At 43.0% G+C, this 25,441-nt stretch overlaps 1 protein-coding gene across 3 annotated transcripts in view; it reads left to right on the top strand.

Moving 5' to 3' along the window:
* pigl (phosphatidylinositol glycan anchor biosynthesis, class L) overlaps nt 1-25,441 on the top strand; it is a 168,209-nt gene that overhangs the window by 141,266 nt on the left and 1,502 nt on the right. Inside the window, exon 7 of one of the 3 annotated variants that reach the window (XR_011883115.1) lies at nt 17,657-17,710. The exons of the other annotated variants lie outside the window; for them this stretch is intronic. The gene's annotated coding sequence lies outside the window, so the exon portion shown is untranslated. Of the gene's footprint in view, nt 1-17,656; nt 17,711-25,441 lie in introns of those variants that run through there. 3 annotated transcript variants of the gene reach the window in all.

Genomic DNA, 25,441 nt, shown 5'->3' with positions numbered 1-25,441 from the left:
GGGAATTCCAGGAGATCTCCAGTCTCCTGAATAACCACATCGGTACCAGGCTGCAGCAACTCAAACAACATAATAAGGAACTGGAGCTGCAGCTTGATGACCTTCGGCTAATATAGGAGAATGAGGAGGTGACAGAGGGGAACTGCAGGAACATAGGTAGGAAAGGTGATGAGGTCCTGAAGAGAAACCATAGAAACTACAGCACAGAAACAGGCCCTTTGGCCCTTCTTGGCTGTGCCGAACCATTTTCTGCCTAGTCCCACTGACCTGCACACGGACCATATCCCTCTATACATCTCCCGTCCATGTATCTGTCCAATTTATTTTTAAATGTTAAAAAAGAACCCGCATTTACCACCTCGTCTGGCAGCTCATTCCACACTCCCACCACTCTCTGTGTGAAGAAGACCTCCCTAATGTTCCCTTTAAACTTTTCCCCCCTCACCCTTAACCCATGTCCTCTGGTTTTTTTCTCCCCTTGCCTCAGTGGAAAAAGCCTGCTTGCATTCACTCTATCTATACCCATCATAACTTTATATACCTCTATCAAATCTCCCCTCACTCTTCTACGCTCCAGGGAATAAAGTCCTAACCTATTCAACCTTTCTCTGTAACTGAGTTTCTCAAGTCCCGGCAACATCCTTGTAAACCTTCTCTGCACTCTTTCAACCTTATTTATATCCTTCCTGTAATTTGGTGACCAAAACTGAACACAATACTCCAGATTCGGCCTCACCAATGCCTTATGCAACCTCATCATAACATTCTAGCTCTTATACTCAATACTTTGATTAATAAAGGCCAATGTACCAAAAGCTCTCTTTACGACCCTATCCACCTGTGACGCCACTTTCAGGGAATTTTGTATCTGTATTCCCAGATCCCTCTGTTCCACTGCACTCCTCAGTGCCTTACCATTAACCCTGTATGTTCTACCTTGGTTTGTCCTTCCAACGTGCAATACCTCACACTTGTCTGTATTAAACTCCATCTGCCATTTTTCAGCCCATTTTTCCAGCTGGTCCAAGTCCCTCTGCAGGCTCTGAAAACCTTCCTCACTGTCAACTACACCTCCAATCTTTATATCATCAGCAAATTCGCTGATCCAGTTTACCACATTATCATCCAGATCATTGATATAGATAACAAATAACAATGGACCCAGCACTGATCCCTGTGGCACACCACTAGTCACAGGCCTCCACTCGGAGAAGCAATTCTCTACTACCACTCTTTGGCTTCTTCCATTGAGCCAATGTCTAATCCAATTTACCACCTCTCCATGTATACCTAGCGACTGAATTTTCCTAACTAACCTCCCATGTGGGACCTTGTCAAAGGCCTTACTGAAGTCCATGTGGACAATATCCACTGCCTTCCCTTCATCCACTTTCCTGGTAACCTCCTCGAAAAACTCCAATAGATTGGTCAAACATGACCTACCACGCACAAAGCCATGTTGACTCTCCCTAATAAGTCCCTGTCTATCCAAATGCTTGTAGATTCTGTCTCTTAGTACTCCCTCCAATAACTTACCTACTACCGACGTTAAACTTACTGGCCTATAATTTCCTGGATCACTTTTCGATCCTTTTTTAAACAACAGAACAACATGAGCCACTCTCCAATCCTCCGGCACCTCACCTGTAGGCAGTGACATTTTAAATATTTCTGCCAGGGCCCTGCAATTTCAACACTAGTCTCCTTCAAGGTCCGAGAGAACACCCTGTCAGGTCCCGGGGATTTATCCACTTTAATTTTTCTCAAGACAGCAAGGACCTCCTCCTTTTCGATCTGTACAGTTTCCATGATCTCACTACTTGTTTCCCTTAATTCTATAGACCTCATGCCAGTTTCCTTAGTAAATACAGACGCAAAAAACCTATTTAAGATCTCCCCCATTTCCTTTGGTTCCGCACATAGCCGACCACTCTGATCTTCAAGAGGACCAATTTTATCCCTTACAATCGTTTTGCTCTTAATATACCTGTAAAAGAATTTTTAAGGAGCTCAGCAGACAGCTGAAAATCAGGACCTTCAGGGTAGTAATCTCTGGATTGTGTCACGTACCAGCTAGCTCGTGCCTTGCGAGGTGGTTCACAAGGATGATTCCATGAATGAAAGGGTTATCCTGTAAGAACATGGGCTTTGATCTTGTTAACCAGTCTCATGTGCAGCATCTTTTCAAAGCCCTTCTAAAAATACAAGTACACAACATCCACTGGTTCTTCTTTATCATTCCTGCTTGTTGTTTCCTCAAAGAATTCCAACAGATTTGTTAAGCAAGATTTTCCCTCAAGAATACCATGCTGACTTTGGCCTTCTTTATCATGTGCCTCCAAGTACTGTACCCCGATACCATGTCCTTAGCAATTGACTCCAAATCTTCCCAACCATAGAGGTCAGTATAACTCACCTATAATTTATTTTCTTCTGCCTCCCTCCCTTCTTGAAGAGTGGAATGATATTTGCAATCTTCCATTTCTTCAGAACCATGCCAGAATCTAGTGATTCTTGAAAGATCATTACTAATGCCTCCACAATCTTTCAGAACCCTGTAGTGTAGTCCATCTGGTCCAGGTGACTTATCTACCTTCTAGAACTTTAAGCTTCCCAAGAAACTTCTCCCTAGTAATAGCAATTGAACTCACTCCTACCCCCTGACACTCCTGAACCTCTGGCATACTGCTAGTGTCTTCCACAGTGAAGACAGATGTAAAATGCTTTGTTAGTTCATGCGCCATTTCTACCTCTCCGGTGTCATTCTCCAGCAGTCCAGTATCCACTCTTGTCTCTCTTTTACACTTCATATATCTAAAAACTTCTGGTATCATCTGATACTATTGGTTAGCTTACCTTCATATTTCATCTTTTCCCACCTTATGGCTTTTCTATCTGCCTTCTGTTGGTTTTTAAAAGCTTCCTTATCCTCTAACTTTCCTCTATTTTATGCTTCTCTTTTGGTTTTATGTTGTTTTTGACTTCCCTTGTCAGCCATGGTTGCATCATCCTGCCTTTACAAAAAGTCTTCATTGGGATATACAGTGGCATGCAAAAGTTTGGGCACCTCTGGTCAAAATTTCTGTTACTGTGAATAGCTAAGTGAGTAAAAGATGAACTGATTTCCAAAAGGCATAAAGTTAAAGATGACACATTTCTTTAATATTTTAAGCAAGAAAACTTTTTTATTTCCATCTTTTACAGTTTCAAAATAACAAAAAAGGAAAAGGGTCCAAAGCAAAAGTTTGGGCACCCTGCATGGTCAGTACTTAGTAACACCCCCTTTGGCAAGTATCACAGCTTGTAAACGCTTTCTGTAGCCAGCTAAGAGTCTTTCAATTCTTGTTTGGGGTTTTTTGCCCATTCTTCCCTGCAAAAGGCTTCTAGTTCTGTGAGATTCTTGGGCCATCTTGCATGCACTGCTCTTTTGAGGTCTATCCACAGATTCTCGATGATGTTTAGGTCAGGGGACTGTGAGGCCATGGCAAAAGCTTCAGCTTGCACCTCTTGAGGTAGTCCATTGTGGATTTTGAGGTGTGTTTAGGATCATTATCCTGTTGTAGAAGCTATCCTCTTTTCATCCTCAGCTTTTTTTACAGACGGTGTGATGTTTGCTTCCAGAATTTGCTGGTATTTAATTGAATTAACTCTTCCCTCTACCAGTAAATGTTCCCGGTGCCACTGGCTGCAACACAAGCCCAAAACATGATCGATCCACCCCCGTGCTTAACAGTTGGAGAGGGGTTCTTTTCATGAAATTCTGCACCCTTTTTTCTCCAAACATACCTTTGCTTATTGTGGTCAAAAAGTTCTATTTTAACTTCATCAGTCCACAGTAATCGTCTCCAAAATGCATCAGGCTTGTTTAGATGTTCCTCTGAACCTTTTGAATAGAACTTTTTGGCCGCACCTTCTAAATTTCTACCAGAAACTCCTGCCATTGCTGTTCTGCAGTATTCCCTGGAAGAGGAAAACTGTCCCATTTCAACCACCTTTGGCCAGCTCCCCTTTCATGTCTCTATAATTCCCTTTTATTTCACTGTAATATTGATACGAGTGACTTTAGCTTCTCCCTCTCAAACTGCAGGGTGAATTCTATATATTATGATCACTGCCTCTGAAGGGACTCTTTACCTTTAGCTTGCTAATCAACTTTGGTTTATTACACAACACCTACTCCAGAATAGCTGATCTACTAGTGAGTTGAAGCACAAGCTCTTTTAAAAAGCCATCTCATAGGCATTTACAAGTTCTCTTGGGATCTAGCACTAACCTAATGTTCCCAATCTATCTGCATATTGAAATCCCGCCCCCCCCCCCCCCGCCCCAGGACCATCATAAGATTGTCCTTTTGTTGTGCTTTTTCTAACTCCTGTTGTAATTTTTAGCCCATGTTCTGGCCACCATTTGGAGGTCTGTCTATAACTTCCATCAGGGTCTTTTTACCTTTGCAGTCTCTTAACTTTACCCACAAGGATTCTACATCTTAGAATCCCATGTCACCTTTTTCTAAGGATTTGATTACATTTTTTTTTACCAACACAGCCCTTCCTCCCCATCACCTCTGCTGCCTACCTGCCTGTCCTTTAAATACAAAGTGAATCCTTGGATGTTAAGCTCCTAACTGATCTTTCAGCCACAACTCAATGCTGCCCATAGTTTCATACCTGTCAATTTCTGAGCTACAAGATCATCTACCTTATTCTGTATACTACATGCATTCAAATATAACACTTTTAAGCCCTATATTCATCAGCCATTTGAGTTTTGTCCCCTTTACACTGCAACTCAACCCACTGACTGCAATTTTTCCTTATTATCTGCTTGTCCTTCCTAACAGTCTCACTACACACTGCTTCTGCTTGTAAACCAACTGCCCCATCCTCAGTCCTACCACTCTACTTCACACCCTCTTGCCAAGTTAGTTTAAATCTTCCCCAACAGCTCTAGCAAACCTGCCTGAAGGATATTGGTCCCCCTTGGGTTCAGGTGTAACACGTCCCTGGTGTACAGATCGTATATTCCCCAGAAGAGATCCCAATGATCCAGAAGTCTAAAGCCCTGCCTCCTGCACCAGTTCCTCAGCCACACATTCATCTGCCGAATCATCCTACTCTTTCTCTCACAGGCATGTGGCACAGTCAGCAATCCAGATCCCGCTTTTCAGCTTCCTACATAACTCCCTAAATTCTCTCTTTAGAACCTGTTTCCTTTTCCTATCTATGTTATTGGTGCCAATATGTACCTAGATTTCTGGCTGCTCAACCTTCACCCTTTAGAATGCCTTGGACCTCATCCAGGATGTCTGTGACCCTGGCACCTGGGAGGCAATATACCATCCGGGTATCTCTATCATGTGCACAGAATCTCCTGTCTACTCCTTTAACCATGGAATATCCTATCACTAGTACAGTGCTCTTCTTCCCCTTCCCCTCTGAGCCACAGTGGCAGATAGCTGGTTGCCATGGCTCCTGCCCCCAGCAGGTCATTTCCCCCCAACAAAATTCAAGTACTCATTTATTACTGAGGGAAATGGTCATAAGGGTACTCCGTACTTGCTGCCCAATTCCTTTTGCTCTCCTGACAGTCACCCAGGTACCTGCCTCCTGCAATTAGGGGTGACTACTTCCCTGTAGCTCCTATCTATTACCACCTCAGTTTCCCATATGAGCTGAATGTCATCGAGCTGCTGCTCCATTTCCTTAATGCTCTCTGAGGAGCTGTAGGTCAGTGCACCTGATGCAGGTGTGGTTATTCGGGAGGATGAAAGGTCTTCCAAAGTATCCACGTCTCACACAAAGAACACAGCACGTTCTCACTGCACTATGTACTTTCAGACTAAGAATGAAGAAGAAGTAAACTTACCTCGCCCAAGCCTGTTTAGCCAAAGCTACAGAGTGGCCAGTCTGCTTGTTCCTACCTTACTTCTAATTGTGATTCGATTGGGCCCCCAGTAGAAGCTGAAAACCTGCAAACGCCCCTTTTTAAATCTCTTGCCCTGACCTGTGTGTAGCCTCCTCTGAAAATTTGTATGGGGTACATCACATCAGGTTCTGTGGACTTATTCTCCTTAATGGTGTTTAAGAGATCCAACTCTACCTTTTTTATCTCAATGCTCTAGGACATTAGCACACTCTACACTGATCACCACCACCTCCATGTCGTCCTCTCTGCTAAATACTGATGTGAAGTACTCATTTAGGAGCCTCCAACTCCAAGCTCATGTTATTTATTTATCCTTCAGTGGTCCTACCCACCCTTATTTATCCTCTTGATCTTGATAGAATGCATTGGGATTCTCTTTACTATTACTTGCTAAGGACTTTGATGGCCTCTCCTGGCTTTTCCAGTTACCAACATGAGTTCTTTTCTGGCTTCTTTTTAATCCTCAGGGTTCTGCTTGATGTTAGCTTCTTCAGGCTTACTCTTGTTTTACTTTTGCATTTACTTTTTCTTCTTGACTAAATTCACCAACTCTCCCAACATCAAAGGTTCCTTACCTTGTCATTCTTGTCCTTCCTTCTTACTGGAAAATATCTGTCCAGTACTCTGTGTGGTTTTTAAACACACTCTTCATGTCAGATGGACTTGCCCAAAAGCAGTTATTTCCAATTAACTCTCCCTAGATCTTGCCTAACACTCTCATAGTTTTTCCTGATGCAATTTAATACTCTCTGCAAGGTCCATACTCAACCTTATCTACAGCTATCTTAAAATTTCAGAAGTTGTGATCACTCTTTCCTAACTGCTCTCACACTGAAAGGTTGGTCACCTAGCCAGGTTCATTTCGCAACACCAGGTCCAGTATGGCTTCTCCTCTTGTTGGATTATCTACACAACCCTCTTCTGTGCTCCTAACAAATCCTGCCCTGTCTAAAACTCTTGCACCAGGAAGGTCTCATTCTATATTAGGGAAGTTGAAGTTACCCACTCCAACAACCCTGTGGTTTTTATACCTTTCCCAAATCTGCCTGAACATCTGTCAATGTCTTGGTGGCTGTTGGGGTGTCTGTAGTATATTCCCATTCGAGTGATTGGATTTTCTTGAGCTCTATCCATACTTGAGAGATGAGCCTTCCATTCTGTCCCTCTGAATACAGCTGTGATATTGTCTCTGATTGATAGTGCAATTCCTCCCTCCCCTATTATCCTTTTAATAGTGCAATTCTTCCTCCCCCTGTTTTAACCCCTTAATAGTGCAACTCCTTCCCCTCCCCCTTTAACCCTTTAATAGTGCAACTTCCCCCCTGTAAACCCCTTAAGTGTAACTCCTCCCCCTCCCCTTTTAACCCCTTCATAGTGCACCTCCCCTCCCCTTTTAACCCCTTCATAGTGCACCTCCGCTCCCCTTTTAACCCCTTAATAGTGCACCTCCCCTCCCCTTTTAACGCCTTAATAATGCAACCTCATTCCCTATTAAACCCTTAATAGTTCAACTGCCCCTCCCCTTTTAATCCCTTAACGGTGCAACTCTTTCCCCTCCCCCTTTAATCCCTTCTCTATCTTTTCTAAAACATTGAAACCCTGGAACATTAAGCACCATTCCTGTCCCTGTTGTGGTCACAAAATCAGAGTTGCACATACTGATCCGTGCTCTAAATTCATCACCCTTACCCAAGTTAATTATTTTTCTTCCTCTTAAGTCCATCACCCCTATTGGGTCATAGGCCTCTGACAGCAGCTCTCCAAAGTCCTCTGTCCTGGGCTAGTCTTTCAAGTTGCCCCTACGTGTACCCCATCTTCATACATCTTCTAGGCAAAGATCCTTCCTCTCTCAGCAATGAGCACTGTAGAGGTTCTGTTGATGTTTCTGTAGCTCTGGGTTTTTACGGGATGGGGTTCCTAGCCCCATGCTTAACTGTCCTCCTTTTGCAGCCAGACTTGGGCCTGTCCATGACAGAGTTACCTAGTATACTGTCAGCATTAAAATACACAGACTTCAACCACTCATTGTGTATTTCTGCTTACTCGTGTGGCACCTCATTATTTTTAGAGATACTTGGTGCTGTTCCTTCCAAGAGGGTCTTCTTCACTTCTCATTGAACCATGGTTAATCTCTAAACTTGACTGTAATAGTATAGTGACTTCTTCAGAAAAACAGGCACAAAGTCTCCTGGCAGCATCCACGCTCCAAACACTGGCACCTCATCGACTACATCATCGTACGATCTCGGGACCAACAAGATGTACTGATAACAAGAGCTGTTACTGGTGCCAACGAGTGCTGGACAGACCATCGACTCATCTCGTCCACCATGAGAATGAAGATTCGGCCCAAAAGGAAACACCAAAATCAGAACACTATTAAGAAATTCAATGTTGACATCCTTCAAGACATCAACCATGTACAGAAGTTCCAACAAAATCTTCAAGAACAACTGCCTCAACAAATCCCACCATCTGTAGAAGAACACTGGAATCAATTGAAGAACGCTATCATCACCTCCTGCAAAGAAACAATTGGGTTCAAGACGAAAAAACATCAGGATTGGTTTGATGATAACGACAAACTACTCCAAAAAGAGAAAAGCTTTCATCACCTTACAAAATGACCAACAATCGGCTACCAAAAGGAAATGCTATCAGGAATGCAAGGCTGCAGTCCAGAAGAGCACCCGAAACTTGAAAAAACAATGGTGGAGGAAGAAAGCTCAGGAAATCCAACAACTAGCAGACACCAACGACACTCGAGGCTTTTTCAATGCAGCTAAAGCTATTTTAGGCCCATCCACTCATGGTCAAGCCCCTCTCAAAAGCAAAGATGGTTCAACCATCCCGAAAAGCAATGCTGACATCAATTCTAGATGGAGGGAGCACTTTGAAGATCTTCTAAATCAAACCGTCTCATTTGACAGGAATGTGATTAACAACATTCCAAAACAGCCTGTTGCCGACTCCCTAAGCAAAATACGAACACTTAAGGAAGTCAAGGAAGCCATCAAAACCTTGAAAAACAACAAGGCCGCTGGACTTGATGGAATACTAGCCGAGGTCTACAAAATTGGAGGTAACCTGCTTCATTATCAACTGCATCAACTTCTCATCAAGATCTGGATAATTGAAGACGTACCAGCAGACTTTAGAGCCTCAGTAATCGTTACCATCTACAAAAGAAAAGGTGATCAATCAGAATGCGGAAACTATCATGGAATCACCCTGTTAGCAACAGCAGGAAAGATCCTCACCCGCATCATGAACACTGGCTCAAGCCTTTAGCTGAGAAGACCCTTCCGGAGACACAAGCTGGTTTTAGACCATCACATGGAGCAATCGACATGATCTTCACAATGCAACAGCTACAAGAAAAATGTCGTGAACAACTTCAACCATTGTACATGGCATTCATTGACCTCACCAAAGCCTTTGACTCGGTATCAATGGAACTCCTATGGGATGTCCTATCCACCTATGGATGCCCTGAAAAGTACATTAGAATCCTGAGACTCCTCCATAATGGCATGCTTGCCACAGTCATGGTCAGCAACAGTAACTGTGAGCCTTTTCAAGTTAGATCAGGAGTAAAACAGGATGCGTGATTGCCCCAACTTTGTTCACCATCTTCAATGCGACAATCATCCACATTATCAAGGACGACCTACCCCCAGGAATCGAAATTGTCTACAGAACAGATGGCAGACTTTTCAATCTTGCCCATCTCAAGTCCAAAACGAAGACATCCATGAGCTCCCTCATCGTGTTCCAATACGCAGAAGACAACAGTGTTGCAGCTCTCTCAGAAAACCACCTACAGCAGATTCTGACTGCCTTCAACCGTGCGTACATGAAACTTGGACTTACCATCAATTCCAAGAAGACTCAGATCATCTACCAACCATCACCAACTGAGACAAATTGGATAGAACCATCAATTCAACTTGGCGAAACAACCCTGGAAAACGTGGACCACTTTCCTTATTTTGGAAGTCACCTCTCCTCCAATGTCGACCTTAATGAGGAGAACCAACATCATCTTAAATGCGCTGGAACAGCTTTTGGACGTCTCCGAACAAGAGTTTTTCATGATCGTGACATCCGAACAGACACCAAAATGTTAGTGTACAAAACAGTGGTAATCCCAACGCTCCTGTATGCATCAGAAACCTGGACAACACACGGACGACATCTGAAGCCACTTGAAAAGTTCCATCAACGCTGTCTTCGAAACATCTTAAGTATCAGCTGGGAAGATAGAAGAACCAACGTCAGAGTGCTAAATGAAGCAAAAACAACAAGCATTGAAGCCTACGCCATCAAGAACCAACTAAGATGGAGCGGTCATGTTGTTTGGATGAAAGACGAACGTCTGCCAAAACAAATCTTCTACTCCCAGATTAAAGAAGGCAAATGTAAAAGAGGCGGACAACAGAAGAGATTCAAAGACATCTTAAAAGCCAACATGAAGAAATGTAACATCGACATCAACAATTGGGAAACCAGCGCCAAGGACAGGAAACTCTGGCAAACCATCATCCGAGAAGGAACAGCAACTTTCGAAGCCAACAGATGTGCAGAATTGGAAGAAAAGAGAAGAAAATGGAAAGAGAGGCAGCAACAACCAAAGCCTGATCTGCCATCTGGAACTACCTGTCCTGAATGCGGAAGAACTTTCAAAGCCAAGATTGGACTCATAAGCCACTTGAGAGCCCATAAGTAGATCAACAGAACAAAGACCATCATCCTTGACCTCGAGGGATAGTCACGACGAGGACGGAGTATAGTGAGGAACTTAACCGGGCTGTGATCTCACAGATTGTGTTGCTGGATGTTTCTGCTGCTTAGATGATCCACAGTCACTTATGGATGTCTAGTTTTGAGCTGCTGGATCTGTTGTGAGTTTGTCCAATCAATAAATTCAGCATTACACTGCACAATGATGGGCTTCTTTGGTGTGAAACAAGGACTTTGTTTCCCCCAAGGACTGTACAGTGGTCACTCTTACCACTGTCATTGTGGACAGATGCATCTGCCACATGTAAATTGGTTAGGATGAATGAGGTGCCTTTGTCTCTCACTTTCTTCTGCCAGCACAGTCTACCTGTCCTTCAGGACTGGGCTTGTTTGGTCTGTCAAGCCTCGGGGTCAGTGATGGACACTGAAGCCCCTCACGGAATGCTTTCCTTATTTTCAATGCTTCCTCCACATACTGTTCAACATACAGGACACTGATTCATCAGCTGAGGAGTAATAAGGAGTAGAGTTCCTTACCCATGTTGGATCTGATCCCGTGGGAATTCATGGGGTCTGGAGTAAATGCTGACGACCCCTGGGGCTATTCTCTACTAACTGTATTGCCACCTCTGGTGGGTCTATCCTGCCACAAGATGTGCCCAGGCACACTGTAAGGCATGATTCTACTAACCCGTGTCACGCTGTTGTTTTGGCATCCTATCGCTCAAGTCTCCCAATTTAGACCCATCCCCCAATGTTTGTGAGGAGGCCTTTCCTGTTTTAAATGGGCTTCACTTTGCTGTGTCCAGATTCAAAGTCTGTATTGTTCCTAGCTGCCAGCCCAGTTAATAGCAACATACACAAAATGCTGGAGGAGCTCATTTCTATGGAAAAGAGTACAATTGACGGAAACCCTTCATCAGAACTGGCAAAACAGATGAGGAGTCAGAGTAAGAAAATGGGGGGAGGGGAGAAAGAACCTCATGGTGGTAGGTGAAACTGGGAGGGGAGGGAGAGGTGAAGTAAAGAGCTGAGAAGTTGATTGGTGAAAGAGATACAGGGCTGGAGAAGGGGGAATCTGATAGGAGGGGACAGAAGAGAGAAAAGGGGCAAGAGCACCAGAGGGTGCTGATGGGCAGGTGAGAGAGGGAAATGGGAATGGGGAGTGGTGAAGGAGAAGTGGGGGGGGGGGGGAATTACCGGAAGTTTGAGAAATTGATGTTCATGCCATCAGGTTGGAGGCTACACCGATGTTGCTCCTCCAACCTGAGTGTGGCCTCATCACAACAGTAGAGGAAGCCATGGGAAGTGGAATTAAAATGGGTGGCCACTGAGAGATCCTGCTTTTTCTGGTGGACGGAACGTTGGTGGTCAGAGAAGCGGTCTAATGCGTGGCAGGGGGATGGGAATTGGAGTGATAGTGCTGAGGATGGAGTAGTTGGTTTACAAACAGAGGCAGTGTGTAGTGAGTCTCCTAGCAAGGAGAGGCTGATGATAGGGCAACATTACAGTCAACAGGATGAGTTGCAATGTAAAGGCAGACAAAATTGAAAAGGGAAAACACGGGACTGAAGGTGTTGTATTTAAATGCATGCAGTACATGGAATAAGGTATATGAACTTGTCGCACAGTTATAGATTGGCATGTAAGATATTGTGAGCATCACTGAATCATGGCTGAAAGAAGATTGTATCAAAAAGACAGGCGGGTAGGCAGAGGGGGAGGCATGGCCCTTTTGATATCAAATTAAATCATTGTGGGTGGAGCTAAGGAACTGCAAGGGTAAAAAGATCTTGATGCGAGTTGTATACAGACCCCCAAACGGTAGTAAGGATGTGATCTACGAATTACATTGGGAGATAGAAAATGCATGCCATTACAATAGTCATGGAGGATTTCAATATGTAGGCAGATTCGAAAAGTCAGGTTGGTGCTGGATTCCAAGAGGGGCTACTTCGAGAATGCCTATGAGATGGCTTTTTAGAACAGCTCATGGTTGAACCCACTAAGGGATCAGATATTCTGGATTGGGTGTTGTGCAATTAACTGTAATTTTACCCTAAGGTAAAAGAACCCTTTGCGGTAAGTGATCATAATATGATCAAATTTACTCTGAAAATTGAGAAGGAGAAACTAAAGTCAGATGTATCAGTATTACAGTGGAGTAGAGGGAATTACAGAGGCATGAAATAAGAGTTGACCAGAATTGATTGGAAAAGAATACTGGCAAGGATGATGGCAGAGCAGAAATGTCTGGAATTTCTGGAAGCAATTTGGAAGCCACAGGATATATACATCACAAAGAGGAAAAAGTATCTTAAAGGCAAGACAACACAATTGTGGCTAACAAGAGAAATAAAAGCTAATGTAAAAACTAAAGAGAGGGCATATAATAGAGCAAAAATAAGTGGGAAGTTAGAGGATTGGGAAGATTTTCAAAACCAACAGAAAGCAACTCTTTCTTTACTATTACAAAGTAAAAAGTGTGAGGCAAGCTGAAAGGTCATATAGTGGATAAGTCACCTGGGCCAGATGAACTACATCCCAGAGTCCAGAGAGAGGTTGCTGAAGAGATAACAGATGCATTGGTCATAATCTTTCAAGAATCATTCGATTCTAGCATGGTCCCGGAGGACTGGAAGATTGCAAATGTCACTCCACCCTGCCTTGTGTAGCTGGATCCTGGACTTCCTGTTAGATCGCTGGCAGGTGGTAAGAGTGGGCTCCCTCACCTCTGCCCCTCAACACAGGAGCCCCTCAGGGCTGTGTCCTAAGAGCCCTCCTTTACTCTCTGTACACCCATGATTATGTCACCAACCACAGCTCCAATCTGCTAATTAAATTTGCTGACAACACTACACTGATTGGCTTCATCTCAAATAATAATGAGGCAGCCTTCAGAGAAGAAGTCATCACCCTGACACAGTGGTGTCAAGAAAACAACCTCTTCCTCAATATCGCAAAGACAAAGGAGCTGGTTGTGGACTAGAGGAGGAATGGAGACGGGCTAACCCCTGTTGACTTCAATGGATCTGGAGTTGAGATGGTGAACAGCTTTGAGTTCCTCAACTTAAACATCACCGACGATCTCACGTGGTCTGTACATACCGGCTGTGTGATGAAAAAGGCATTACAGCGCCTCTTTCATCTCAGATGGTTGAAGAAGTTTGGTAAGGGCCCCCAAATCCTTAGAACTTTCTACAGGGACACAGTTGAGAGCATCCTGACTGGCTGCATCACTACCTGGTATGGGAACTGTACTTCCCTCAATTGCAAAACTCTGCAGAGAGTGGCGTGGACAGCCCAGTGCATCTGTAGTGTGAACTTCCCACTATTCAGGACATTTACAAAGACAGGTGTGTAAAAAGGGCCTGAAGGATCATTGGGGACCCGAGATACCCTAACCACAAACTGTTCCAGCTGCTACCATCTGGGAAACTTTACTGCAGCATAAAAGCCAGGACCAACAGGCTCCAGGACAACTTCTTCCACCAAGCCATCAGACTGATTTATTCACACTGATAGAATTGTATTTTATGTTATACTGACTGTCCTATTGTACATACTATTTATTATAAATGACTATAAATTGCACATTGCACATTTAGACGGAGACGTAACGTAGATTTTTACTCATGTATATGAAGGATGTAAGTAATAAAGTCGATTAAATTCAATTCATTTTTTCAGAAAGGAGGAAGGCAAAAGAAAGGAATTTATAGGCCAGTTAACCTAACCTCAATGGTGGGGAAAGTGTTGGAGTCTACTATTAAGGATGAGGTTTTGAGGCACTTGGAGACTAATGATAAAATAAGTCAAAGTTAGCATGATTTCTGTGAAGGGTAATTAAATCTGTTTAGAGTTCTTCGAGGAAGCAACAAGCGGGGTGGACACAGGAGAGGCAGTGGATGTCATTTACTTGGATTTTCAGAAGGCATTTGATAAGGTGCCGCACATGAGGCTGCTTAACAAGATAAAATCCTTATGGCGTTACAGAAAAGATACTGGCATGGATAGCAGAATGGCTGCCAGGCAGGAGGCAGAGAGTGGGAATGGTTGGCTGCCAGTGACTAGTGGTGTTCCTCAGGGGTCAGTGTTGGACTGCTGCTTTTCTCATTGTTTGTCAATGATTTAGATAATGATTTTGTGGCATAGTCTCTCATAATGGTAACTTCGCACACTTCATGACCCCTGACACCTGGAGCATCCACCATACTGCTAATGTCTTCCAGAGTGAAGACTGATGCAAAATACTTATTCAGTTCATCTGCTATTGCCTTCTGTCCTAGCATTGATAAAGCAGTGGCTGATTGGCAGGAGACAAAGAGTGGGAATAAAGGGAGCCTTTTCTGGTGAGCTGCTGGTGACTAGTAACGTTCCACGGGGTCTGTGTTGGGACCACTTCTTTTTATATCACATGTCAATAACTTGGATGACGGAATTCATTGCTTTGTTGTAAAGTTTATGGATGATATGAAGATGGTGGAAGGACAGATAGCTTTGAGGAAGTAGAGAGGCGACCGAAGGACTTTGATAGATTAGGAGAATGGGCAAAGAACTGGCAGATGGAATATAGTGTTGGGAAGTGAATGGTCATGCACTTTTGTAAATAAAAGGGTAGACTATACTCTATAGTTTTCAAAAATCTGAGGCATAAAGGGACTCGGGAGTCCTTGTGCAGGATTCTCTAAAGGTTAATTTGCAGGTTCAGTCTGTGATAAGGAGGGCAAATGTGATGTTAGCATTCATTTCAAGAGGACTAGAATATAAAAGCAAGGATGTAATTTTGAAGCTTTATAACATACTAGTGTGGCCTCACATGGAGTATTGTGAGTAGCTCTGGGCCCCTAAAAAGGATGTGCTGACACTGGAGTGGGTTCAAAAACATTCACGAAAATGATTGCAGGATTGAACAGCTTGTCATATAAAGAGGACACTGCCTTAGAATGGAGGGAAGGAATTTCTTTAGCCAGAGAGTGGTAGTCCTATGGAATTTGTTGCCACAGGTGGCTGTGGAGGCCAAGTCTTTACATACTTTTAAAGCAGAGATTGATAGATTCTTGATTGGTCACAGTACAAACGGATATGGGGAGAAGGCAGGAGATTGGAGCTGAGAGGGAAAATGGATCAGCCATGATGAAATGGTGGAGCAGACTTGATGGGCCAAATGGCCTAATTCTGCTCCTATATCTTATGGTCTTATCCTTCATTGAGCCCTTAGTCCCTCTTCTACTTCCATCTCTGGCCTGATGGAATCTGCCCCGGGCTGATGAGAGATGCAGGAGAGGACGTTGCTGGGCCTCCGCTAGAGATCTTTGTGTCTTATTTAGCCGAAGTCCCAAGTAGACCAGTGCAGACAGGATGAACCGAAGGGCCTGTTTCTCTGTTACACTGTTCCATACCTCCTGTGTTCAGATCAAAGTTCATTCACTGTTGTATATCTGGACTTCCGTTGCATCTTATTGTACACTCGATTTCATTAAAAAAAACAATTATGAAATTCAGAAATTAGGATTTAATTTAGCTACAAAGAAGTGAGGTGGGACAAAAAGATCGATTGGTAAATCTGAAATCAGATGAAACATTGAATTAAGAAGAGATATCTAGTTGATAGACACAGTGAGAGGAATTCTGAAGCACAAGAAATGGATTGCAGTCATAGGAATGTGTTGTTTGGAATGAGTCACAGGGAACTGCGTCATGTGAAACTTGTTTTTTCAGTGTCAAAGGGTGCAGTATCACAGTAATCAAAAATAGAATGTTCCAATATGGGCTAAATGATCTGTGCCAAGATCGCCCTATGGATTCTATTTACAGCGGTCATAGTTTGTAAATGTAAGATATGTTTCAGTTAACCATAGAACCATAGAACATTACAGCACAGAAACAGGCCTTTTGGCCCTTCTTGGCTGTGCCGAACCATTTTCTGCCTAGTCCCACTGACCTGCACCTGGACCATATCCCTCCATACACCTCTCATCCATGTACCTGTCCAAGTTTTTCTTAAATGTTAAAAGTGAGCCCACATTTACCACTTCATCTAGCAGCTCATTCCACACTCCCACCACCACTGCCAGTTGTGAGTTAATATTGAAAAAACAGGCACTAATAAATGTAATATGAATTAACTAGTTTTAGTTTCATGAGCTTGGACATTCCAGACCAGAAAAATTACCAGTTGGTGAAGGATTTACTGCATCTTACAGCATGTTGGGGTATGGGACAATAATTGTTAATAAATTCAGATATCAGGATTTAATTGTGGCTACGAAAGAATGAGGTGGGGCAGAAATGTTAATCAGTAAACCTGAAATCAGAAGAAACATTAAATTTAGAAGAAATCTTGTTTACAGATGCAGTATTTGAGAGGAATTCTGAAACTCAGGAAATAGGATCCAGTCATAGGAATGTGTTGTTTGGAATGGGTCACAGGGAACTAGGTCATGTGAAACTTGTTTTTGTAACTAAAAGACAAACAGAACTTTCTAAGAGACCACGTGAACAAATACTAAAAACGTACTGGTATTTAGGGTTTGGAGTTTTAACCATTTGGGGTAATTTGAGAGTGACTTACAATGAAAAATGTCTAAACCAATAAAACAAAATTTTGTTAATGATTAGAGTACTGATGTGTAAACGACCTGGATGCCTCCAGGCATGAGTCACTGAAAACTAACTCATACATGCAGCAGGCAATTGCTCTATCCTCTGATTTCAGGTGAATGAGAGGTGACCTCATTGAGACATGCAAAATACTTGGTGGATTAATATGATATATGAGAAGTCAGTGCATCAACTTGCTAAGGAATCAAGAACTGGGGGTAACAGTCTTAAGAGAACAGTGATTCAGGACAAAACAAGAGATTCTTTACTAAGAGCAAGTGAATGTTAGCCCACTGCTCTTCTCTCTGTATACACATGACTGTGAGGCTAGGCATAGCTCAAATACCATCTATAAATTTGCTGATGATACAACCATTGTTGGTAGAATTTCAGGTGGTGACGAGAGGGCGTACAGGAGTGAGATATGCTAACTAGTGGAGTGGTGCCTCAGCAACAGCCTGGCACTCAACGTCAGTAAGATGAAAGAGCTGATTGTGGACTTCTGGAAGGGTAAGACGAAGAAGCACATACCAATCCTCATAGAGGGATCAGAAGTGGAGAAAGTGAGCAGCTTCAAGTTCCTGGGTGTCAAGATCTCTGAGGATCTAACCTGGTCCCAACATATCGATGTAGTCATAAAGGCGGCAAGACAGCGGTTATACTTTATTAGAAGAGATTTGGCATGTCAACAAATACACTCAAAAACTTCTATAGTTGTACTGTGGAGAGCATTCTGACAGGCTGTATCACTGTCTGGTATGGAGGGGCTACTGCACAGGACCGAAAGAAGCTGCAGAAGGTTGTAAATCTAGTCGGCTCCATCTTGGGTACTAGCCTACATAGTACCCAGGACATCTTCAAGGAGCAGTGTCTCAGAAAGGCAGCGTCCATTACTAAGGACCTCCAGCACCCAGGGCATGCCCTTTTCTCACTGTTACCATCAGGTAGGAAATATAGAAGCCTGAAGGCACACACTCAGCAATTCAGGAACAGCTTCTCTGTCATCCAGTTCCTAAATGGACATTGAAGCTTTGGACACTGCCTCACTTTTTTTAATATACAGTATTATAGTTTTCACACATTTTTCAAAAATCTATTCAATACACGTAATTGATTTACTTAAGCAACACACATCAAAGTTGCTGGTGAACGCAGCAGGCCAGGCAGCATCTGTAGGAAGAGGTGCAGTCGACGTTTCAGGCCGAGACCCTTCGTCAGGACTAACTGAAGGAAGAGTGAGTAAGGGATTTGAAAGTTGGAGGGGGAGGGGGAGATCCAAAATGATAGGAGAAGACAGGAGGTGGGGGAATAGAGCCAAGAGCTGGACAGGTGATAGGCAAAAGGGGATACGAGAGGATCATGGGACAGGAGGTCCGGGAAGAAAGACAAGGGGGGGGGCCCAGAGGATGGGCAAGAGGTATATTCAGAGGGACAGACGGAGAAAAAGGAGAGTGAGAGAAAGAATGTGTGCATAAAAATGAGTAGCAGATGGGGTACAAGGGGGAGGTGAGGCATTAGCGGAAGTTAGAGAAGTCGATTGAAATTACTGGAAGTTGGAGAATTCTATGTTCATACCAAGGGGCTGGAGACTACCTAGACGGTATATGAGGTGTTGCTCCTCCAACCTGAGTTTAGCCTCACCATGGCAGTAGAGGAGGCCATCTATGGATATATCTGAATGGGAGTGGGAAGCAGAGTTGAAGTGGGTGGCTACTGGGAGATCCCGTTTGTTGTGGCGAACGGAGCGGAGGTGCTCGACGAAGCGATCCCCCAATCTGCATCGGGTATGAACATAGAATTCTCCAACTTCCGGTAATTTCCTCCCCCTCCATTCCTCTATCCCTATGTCACTCTGCCCCCTCCCCCAGCTGCCTATCACCTCCCTCATGGTTCCGCCTCCTTCTACTACCCATTGTGTTTTCCCCTATTCCTTCTTCACCTTTCCTGCCTATCACCTCCCTGCTTCCCCTCCCCCAGCCCTTTATCTTTCCCCTTACTGGTTTTTCACCTGGAACCTACCAGCCTTCTCCTTCACCCTCCCCCCACCTTCTTTATAGGGCCTCTGCCCCTTCCCTCTTCAGTCCTGACGAAGGGCTCCGGCCCGAAACGTCAACTGATCGTTTCCACGGATGCTGCCCGACCTGCTGAGTTCCTCCAGCGTGTTGTGAATCTTGTTCCCAAAATCAGATAGTTCAGAGGGCGGGTCACAAATTTAAAATTCTGGGCAAAAGGTATAAAGAGATGTGCAGGGTAATTATAAAAGTTAAAAGTAACTTTATTATCAAAGTACATATTTCAACATATACAACCATGTGATTCATTTTCTTGCAGGTAAACTCAATAAATTCATATAGAATAATAACCATAATAGAATCAATGAAAGTCTGCACTAAATGAGTGCAACAGTGTGCAAAAAAACAACAAACTGCAAATACAAAAGAAAGAAATAATAATTATAAATAAATAAGCAATAAATATCGAGAATATGAGATGAAGAGTCCTTGAAAGTGAATCCATAGGTTGTGGGAACATTTCAGTGATGAGCAAGTGAAGTTGAGTGAAGTTATCCCCTTTGGTTCAAGAGCTTGATGGTTGAGGGGTAATAACTGTTCCTGAACCAGGTGATGGAGTCCTGAGGATCCTGTACCTTCTTCCTAATGGCAGCAGTGAGAAGACAGCATGACCTGAGTAGTTGGGGTCCCTGATGATGGATGCTGCTTTCTTGCGACATGCTCTGTGTAGATGTGCTCAATGGTGGGGAGGACTTTACCCGTGATGGACTGGGCTGTAACCACTACTTTTTATAGGACATTGTTAGTTCCATACCAGGCTGTGATGCAGCCAGTCAATATACTCTCCACCACACATCTTTAGAAGATTGTCAAAGTTTTAGATGTCATGCCAAATCTTTGCAGACTCCTCAGGAACTAGAGGTGCTGCCATGCTTTCTTCATAATTGCACTTACATGCTGGGCCCAGAACAGGTCTTCTGAAATGACGACACCACGGAATTTAAAGGTGTTAATCCTTTCCACTTCTGATCCTCCAATGAAAACTGGCTCATGGACCTTTGCTTTCCTCCTCCTGAAGTCAATAATTAGCTCCTTGATCTTGCTGACATTAAGTAAAGGCTTGTTGTTGTGGCACCACTCAAGTTGGAATTTCCATCTCTCTTCTATATACTGATTTGTCACCGCCTTCGATTCAGCCTATGACAGTAGTCTCGTCAACAAACTTGAAAATGGCATTGGAGCTTTGCTTCACCTCACAGTCATAGGTGTAAAGCGAACAGTGCAGGAAATCCTTAACTAGGTTAAGCGTTAAAAAGAGTTAAAGAATAAGCTGAAACCCATCATGTGTAAGGCAAGTGAAAATAGTCAGTTAGAGTTTTTGAGAAATAATTGGATTGGTTTTTCAGACAGACATTTGCAGGAAAGAGATTATAGAGTGGAATTAATACACTATGTTCCTGGGACCTGGGGTAGAATTAACAGAGCAAGAAGCTGCTCTCTGTACCAATCAAAAAAAGTAAGAAGAAAATCAACAAACTGTAGATCTTAATTTTTAAAAAATAGTTTTGACGTAAAAATGGTTGTGAGGTATTTGAGTGCCTGGAATATATACATCATGTTAAGCGTACAGTGTAGAAACACAGATTAACAGAAATTTCTGGAAATATTTGAGTCAGATAGGATCTGTGGAAGAGAAACAAAGTTAATGTTTTTTGAACCCTTTGATCAGAATAACTGAACCCTGACTCAGCTAATGAGTCAGGGCCGAGTCATTGCCATTTTCTATTCTTTATGAAATACACCAGATATCTTGCATAATTTGTGTCTGAATTCTTTCTGTGAACAGTACACTAAAATTAACTCCCTTACACGTGGCACACATCAAAGTTGCTGGTGAACGCAGCAGGCCAGGCAGCATCTCCAGGAAGAGGTTCCTTTTTTGAAAACACATCAAAATATTCTATAAGGTTGGTCACATATGACCTTTAAAAATAATCTGTTACAGCCCTGTTTTATTAACTGCTGTTTTTCCCCTCAGCTTATTATTTTCTAGAAGGTTCTCCAGCACTGAGGTTGAACTGACAGGCTTTGGTTTTCTGGAAATATCTGTGCACTACTTCCTGGATGACATTTGCCATTCTCCAGTTCTCTGGCACCTCCCTTGTCTTTCTGAGCTCCTCCTCCTCCTCTTCATTTCCTACAATGAACTCAGCTGCATTTCCAGAAGGCCTATTGACTTTCTTCCTTAAACAAAAAACAAAATGCTGGAAGAACTTAGCCAGTGAATCAGCATTTGTGAAAGAGAAAAAAAAAATGGTATTCTCTCTGGATAGACTCATGGATCATAGAACAGTTGGCTACTAATTTGTGGAATTTACAGCAATTTAATGACTACACTGTACTGCTGTCACAACAGAGCAAACTTCACATCATATGTCTGTTAATAATAAATCTGATTCACTCTGGAATCTAGCATCTATGCACTGGCACCTTAGCCTAGCAGCTGACCTGAGTGTCAGCTGAGAGGTTGTCACAAATTCAAGGAAGTCAGGTTTCGAGGTATATACAGCGGTCGTTAAAGTTGGGTCTTGGAAAAAACAATCTTTGTTGTGATATGATGATTTCTATATGAGAGTTGCCACTGAGGTCAAGTCAATTTTCACTTTTCAGTTTTCACGCACCAAGACAACAGTTAACATATTTACAATGCTTGCTAAATGTACGCCTGGGTCAACTTAAAAGCTCAAGTTCCATAAAGAGCATGATTATATATTAATATAACTTTATTAATTACTACCAGAAGGCCTCTCTTGTTCAGCTTACAAAGAAAGCACAGCAGCACCTTCACTTTCTTTGAAGTCTGTAAAGATTTGGCATGTCATTTAAAACTTTTACAAAAATATACAGATGTGTGATAAAGCAGATATTGACTGGCTGTATCACAGCTTGGTATGGAAACACCAATACCCTTGAATGAAGAAACCTACAAAAAGTAGTGGATGTGGCTCAGCCCTCCCCACCATTGAACACATTTACACAGAGCGCTGTCACAAGAAAGTAGCATCCATCATCAAAGACCCCTCCATCCAGGCCAGGCTCCCTTCCCGCTGCTGCCATTACATGAAAGTAGGAGTTTGAATTGGCCATCAGGACATGCAAGCCTGCCCCGCTACTTAATAATAATGGCTGGCTTCAACTCTTCCTCTGTATTGTTTCACTACACTCTTATATCCTTGGTTTATCATATGTTATTAACTTTAATAATCAAGCTTCCATCACCAGCAGGGCCAAAGCATTCCAGAGAGTTACCACCTCTGAAGAGAAATTTCTTTAGTTTTAAATGGCTGGCTGTTCTCTTATAGTTATGTCCCCATGTTCAAGGCTCTCCCGCTGTTGAAAACATCTCGGCATCTACCTGTCATACCCTCCTAGGATATGCTTGAGAAAGGTGATCCTTCATCTTCCAGACCCAACCTTAGTCTCTATAGTAGGAGAGCACTCTTGGTCCAGCAATTAACCTGATGAATTCCCTCTACTATTTCAGTGATACTTTTAAGTTTTATTCCTACGTAAGGGGATCAAAAGTCTACACTGTATTGCAGTATAATTCGATTTCCAGAATACCACTGAACAGATTACATAAAGTGAAAACATTTGGGAAAGAGATCCAGTAGAAGCAGAGGCTTGAGAATTTACATGCCCCATTGTAGAGCTGGAAGGCTGTACCCAGCAGAATGTCACAAGAATCAGTAACGGAGTGCCAGTTGTTCACAATTTGTACCATTATTTTGGACAAAGTGATCAAGTGTTATGTACACACAAATTTGTAAAGCTGGGCTGTGCAAAGGACACAGAAATTTCAGGGAGATACAAGACAGGGTATATTAATGAGAAAGTACACACGAGGATATAATGTAAAATAATTTTTTAAAATCCTTCAGCTGTAAGTTATTGGTGATCAGAAGGGTCTGAATGCCACAGTGGAAGAACTAATAAAACTTACAAGGTGGAGAGACCAAAGACTTCATGATTGAAATCAAAACAGAACCTAGTAGGTCAGGCTAAAATAAACACTGCCACTGTGACCTTTCCTGGTTTGCCAGTGTCTCTCTCCCCTCCATTATTTCTTCATTTCCCCTTCTTTGTCTCCTCTGTTCATCTGTCACCACACCCCAGCAAAAACTAGTCACCTCAACACCATTCCCCCCCCCCCACATAACAACCTGTCAACTGTCCCACCATTTCCCCATCCACAACCTCACCAGTCACCTTCCACTCACAACAGGTCCACAAGACACAGGAGCAGAAGTAGGCCATTTGGCCCATCAAGTCTGCTCTACCATTCAATCATGGCTGATCCTTTATTCCCCTCAGCTCCATTCACCAGTCTGTCCAAGGTTTATGACCATGGATTTTCCAACATTGTATTTCATTTGCCACTGTTTTGTCCAGTCTCCCTATCTGTTCATGGCCTTCTACAGCCTACCTGTTTCCTCAACACTACCTGCCCCTCCACCAACCTTTATATCTTGTGCAAACTTGCAACAAAGCCATCTATTTCATCATCTAAATCATTGACATACAGAATAAAAATAAGTGGTCCCAACACCAATCCCTGCAGAACACCACTAGTCACTGGCAGTCAACCAGCAGATAATTCTTTTATTCCCATTCACTGCCTGCTATCAATCGGCCAATGATCTAACCATGCCAGTAACTTTCCTGTAATACCATGGACTCCCAATTTGGTAAGCAGCCTCATGCGTGGCACCCTGTCAAAGGCCTTTTGAAAGTCCAAATATACAACAACTCGTTGGAATTTAGAAGATTGAGGGGGGATCTGATTGAAACATATAAAATCCTAAAGGGATTGGACAGGCTAGATGCAGGAAGATTGTTCCCGATGTTGGGGAAGTCCAGAACAAGGGGTCACAGTTTGAGGATAAAGGGGAAGCCTTTTAGGACCGAGATTAGGAAAAACTTCTTCACACAGAGAGTGGTGAGTCTGTGGAATTCTCTGCCACAGGAAACAGTTGAGGTCAGTTCATTGGCTATATTTAAGAGGGAGTTAGATATGGCCCTTGTGGCTACGGGGATCAGGGGGTATGGGGCGAAGGCTGGGGCGGTGTTCTGAGTTGGATGAACAGCCATGATCATAATAAATGGTGGTGCAGGCTCGAAGGGCCGAATGGCCTACTCCTGCACCTATTTTCTATGTTTCTATGTTTATCTATCCTTCTTGTAATCTCCTCAAAGAATTCCAAAAGATTTGTCAGGCAAGATTTTCCCTTATGGAAACCATGCTGACTTTGTCCTATCTATCCTGTGTCACCAACCTCCTCCTTAACAATTGACTCCAACATCTTCCCAACCACTGAGGTCAGGCTAACTGGTCTATAATTTCCTTTCTGCTGCCTTCTTCCTTTCTTAAAGAGTGGAGTGATATTTGCAGTTTTCCAGTCCTCTGGCACCATGCCACAGTCCAATGATTTTCAAAAGATCATTACTAATGCACCCACCATCTCTACTGCTACCTCTTTCAGATCCCAGGGTGCAGTTCATCTGGTCTGGGTGACATACATACCCTTAGGTCTTTCCGCTTTTGGAGCACCTTCTCCCTTGTATTAGTAACTGCACTCACCCTTCAACATCCAGCACTCTGCCAGAGTCTTCCACGGTGAAGATACTCATACAGTTCATCTGCCATCTCCTCGTTCCTCTTTATTCCGTCTTATTTTCTAGCAGTCCTATATGCATTCTCGTCTCTTTTTTTTACCTACTTGAAAAGCTTTTACTATCCACTTTGATAGCCAGCCTGCTTTCATATTTCATCTTTTCCCTCCTCATGATACTTTTAGTTGCTCTCTGTAAGTTTTTAAAAGCTTCCCAATCCCCTATCTTCCCACTAATTTTTGCTTTGTTCTATGTCGTCTCTTTGCTTTGACATTAGCTTTGACTTCCCTTGTCAGCTAAGGCTGTACTATTTTGTCATTTGAGTATTTCTTTGTTTTTGGAATACACCTGCACCTTCTTCATTTTTTTTCCAGGAATTCATCCCTTGCTGCTCTGCTGTCTCCTTCTAATTTTACTTTGGCCAACTCCCTTCTCATACCACTGTAATTTCTTTTACTCCACTGAAATTTTGCCACGTCAGACTT

The sequence above is a fragment of the Mobula birostris genome, chromosome 25 (assembly GCF_030028105.1).
Source record: "Mobula birostris isolate sMobBir1 chromosome 25, sMobBir1.hap1, whole genome shotgun sequence".
NCBI classification, from domain to species: Eukaryota; Metazoa; Chordata; class Chondrichthyes; order Myliobatiformes; family Myliobatidae; genus Mobula; species Mobula birostris.
Note: the sequence above shows the minus strand (reverse complement) of the source record. Positions and strands in the feature narration are given on the sequence as shown.